Source organism: Gavialis gangeticus, unplaced genomic scaffold (genome assembly GCF_001723915.1).
Source record: "Gavialis gangeticus isolate Ggan-Ray unplaced genomic scaffold, GavGan_comp1, whole genome shotgun sequence".
NCBI classification, from domain to species: Eukaryota; Metazoa; Chordata; order Crocodylia; family Gavialidae; genus Gavialis; species Gavialis gangeticus.
This window is the reverse complement of record NW_017729001.1, coordinates 15,727,979-15,731,185: the sequence shown is the minus strand read 5'-3', so window position 1 is coordinate 15,731,185 and position 3,207 is coordinate 15,727,979. Positions and strand designations below refer to the sequence as shown.

The window sequence follows — 3,207 nt, the reverse complement described above, 5'->3', positions numbered from 1 at the left end:
TTTTTTTTTTTTTTTTTTTTTTCTGGGGGGTGGAGGGTGTTATGGTGATATCTCGTATTGGACCAGTCACGTAGTTGGAGTAAAGTTAGGTAAGCCTTCAGATGCGAAACATTCACTATCGCTCTGACACTTCCCTATTTAGGATGACTGCTGTCTGCCTTCACACTTGCATTGTGTTACCTTTGTGCCCGGGAAGGCTGGAAACGTCAATCCAGTTGTGAGTGTCTGTACATCTTGAAAGCTACACAATTATGTTGTATATTAGATGGGCTCAGTCTGGCCTTTGGGCCAAGTATTCGATATCTTTCTGATCTAGTGCTTGGGGTGGTTTGAGGAATCTGGGTTCTGTGTTTGCTTTTGCCCCTTACTGCTGAGTAACTTCAGGTAAGACACTTAACTTCCCCTGGTATCTGTAAAGTTGATGGCAAGTATCACTATCAAGCATGTGAGGGCCTTGAATAATGTAATGCAAAGGTCTATTGTGTTACTGATTGTTAAATGTGATATTTTGGAATGAATTTTCAGAATTGTATGTTGAGCTGCACTAAGTGAGCGTGGATGTGGGAGGGAGTGGGAATCTGTACTTCTCTAGACAGTGAAAATCCTTTTAGCTTCATGCTTCCCAAGCAAACGTATGGGGACTTGGCCCAAGCAGCACGCCTTGTAATGTGATCACTGGTTCTCTGTGAGCTGTTGCTATATGTAGTTTTCATACATATGAAAACATCTCCAGGTGAGATTTCTGGGTGATCACAGTAGGGTTAGGGAGAGTAACGAGCATGCGCTACAGGGCAGAGGAGGTAGGCTGAACTTCCTTTCCCATAGAGATGCCTGCTCTTAACTTGGGGAATGGCTGCCTAGTATCAGATGTGATGTCTGGTTGGTTTTGTGGTGGAAGTTTGGAGTATCTTGAAATTTGTCCTGGAAAAGGGAAGTGATGAGACTTGGACTTCTGCTTTTTCTGTTCTTTATCATATGAAAGAAGAAAAGCCTGCAAGATTCTCATGTCCAGAAAATAACCAAAGGGGCGATTAGCTTTAAAAGGAAAAGCCAGTTGTTGTTTTTAAATCAAACTATAACAGTGACTGGCAACCTTTACAAGCTGCAGGCTGGAACAACTTGGCTCTGGTCCTACCTGGGCTGGGGGGCTTTGTCTGCATCCACGCTGGGGCCAGGCAGCTGGAAGCTGCATTCTTGCTGCTGCTTTCCCTCATGCCTCTCAGCTGCAGCATGGGCACAGCTGTAACCTGCCCAGCTCTGATACTGCTCCCCACCTGCTGGATCCTGTGCCCATGGCACAGCTGGTGGGGTGGGCTGTGGAGATACATGACAGTGGCATGGACATAGCTTCCAGCTGTCTGGTCCCAGCACAGCTTCTCTCTGTCTAGTCCCAGTGTGAGCATAGGCAAAACCCTTTGACTCTGCAGGTCAAATCCCGTGACTCCATGGGCTATATGTTGCCAACCCCTGAACTACAGTGCAGTTTGCATTTAGCCTTTTTGGTTTAAATTCAATGAGTAGTTAACATTTTGGAGACAGAAGGTATATTAAAATACCAAACAGCCTTGCATTGTGGGGTAAGGTTTGAGCACTCGCAAGATATATCCTTCAAGAGCCTGTAAAGCCCAGAAGTAGCACTCCTGGTTTCCTCTCACCACACATTTCCAGCAAAAACCAGGGGAAAGTACAACTTCTTGAGAGAGAAACTAATACTAGTAAATCTCTAGTTCCTTTTTCTTCCCAACATCACAGGGAAGCTTTCCCTTCCCCTTTAAAATAAAAAGGTGATGTACAATTTAAAAGCACTGTGAACAGTCACTGACCTTTCTAATGAGGGAAGTGTAAACTCCAAAGCAAACAGGGCTAAAACCCTGGATGTTTAAAAAAAAAAAAAAAAAAAAATTATAAATAAAAAAAATGCAGGTGTCTCCCTAGAGTCCTGCCTCTGTAAATCTACAGCGATTTTTACTGATGGGGTGCAACTCTCATTTTCTCTTTGCATCATCTTATACACAGGCACACAAACCTTCCCCCCTACTTTTTTTTTTTTTTTACTACCAAAGTAATTGTATTTGTCTTGTCTTGTTTTATGTTCTCCCTCTATCTGCAGCTGTAGCTTTGTTCGGAGAGAATTTGTCATTAAAAGTGACTTTTTCATATATGAATGTAAGTCTTCGATATTATCATGATAAAGCCAGTCAACAAACTTCCCCCTGCCCCCCCCCCCCCCCAAAATTGTTTAATTTTCAGAACATGTGGCTCAAATGAGTGTGTGCACGGGGTTTGCAGAATGGCCTAGTATCAGGAGAAACTGGATCACAAAAAAGACTCAGAACTGGACGGCCCATTGGTATAACAGGGGTTGCAGCCCCTTCTCTAAGTTATTGTCTGAGCATAACATTTGGCAAGGAGCAGTTCTCCCGCCCCCCATTTTCAAAGCACTACAACGAGCCAGCGCAGGAGTTGTGATGGCTGGGCTTTCAACCTTTCCTTCCCACTGTCCCCCTCAAGGGCGTGGGTATTTGGGTGGGGAGAGAGGCTTGTACACCTTCTTGTGCCATCTTGCTTACGCTGTAGAATCTCCAGCTTATCCACTCAGCGCAGTGACTGTATGTGGAGGAGGGGGAGAGAGCTTGTGTTGCAACCTCGGAGAAAATTAGTTGTCTCTATTTTATCTTTTGCAGCTGCAGCACTTTTTTCCCACCCCCCCCCTCCCCTTATGCGACTGGTATGTCTGAACCACATCATTCAAAAGCAGTTTTCTAAGCAGATTAGATGGGTAGCAGAGACAGCTATGCAATCAGGCAAAAATGTGTGCTCAAGCCTTCATTTTGTGCAGTGGCCAAAGCAGTATGCATCTGGCACCTTGGATGGCTTTCTCTCCTTTTTTTTTTTCTGGCACTCCAGCCTGTTTGTAGTCTGTCCATTTATTGTAGCCTGGACCTAAGAGTTCATCCTGATGGAAGATTATCACTCTCCAGGGAGGGAGGAGTTTTTTTTTTTCTGCCTAGCAGAGGGTATTTGTGTGTATAAAAAGCAGAATGAAGTTGTGTTTTGTGGCTAGAAGCACATAAGCCAACATCATCTCCCCTTTGTGCAGGGGTGACTAGTACCCCCTATGACTCAGGAGGCACAATTTGTGGGCAAGCCCAGGGGGAGGGGCGGCAAAAGCCCCATATCCACTCCTATACTTCTGTGCCATAGCTT

At 44.8% G+C, this 3,207-nt stretch overlaps 1 protein-coding gene across 8 annotated transcripts in view; it reads left to right on the top strand.

Moving 5' to 3' along the window:
• HIC2 (HIC ZBTB transcriptional repressor 2) overlaps positions 1-3,207 on the top strand; it is a 141,789-nt gene that overhangs the window by 39,573 nt on the left and 99,009 nt on the right. The gene's annotated exons all lie outside the window — the stretch shown is intronic.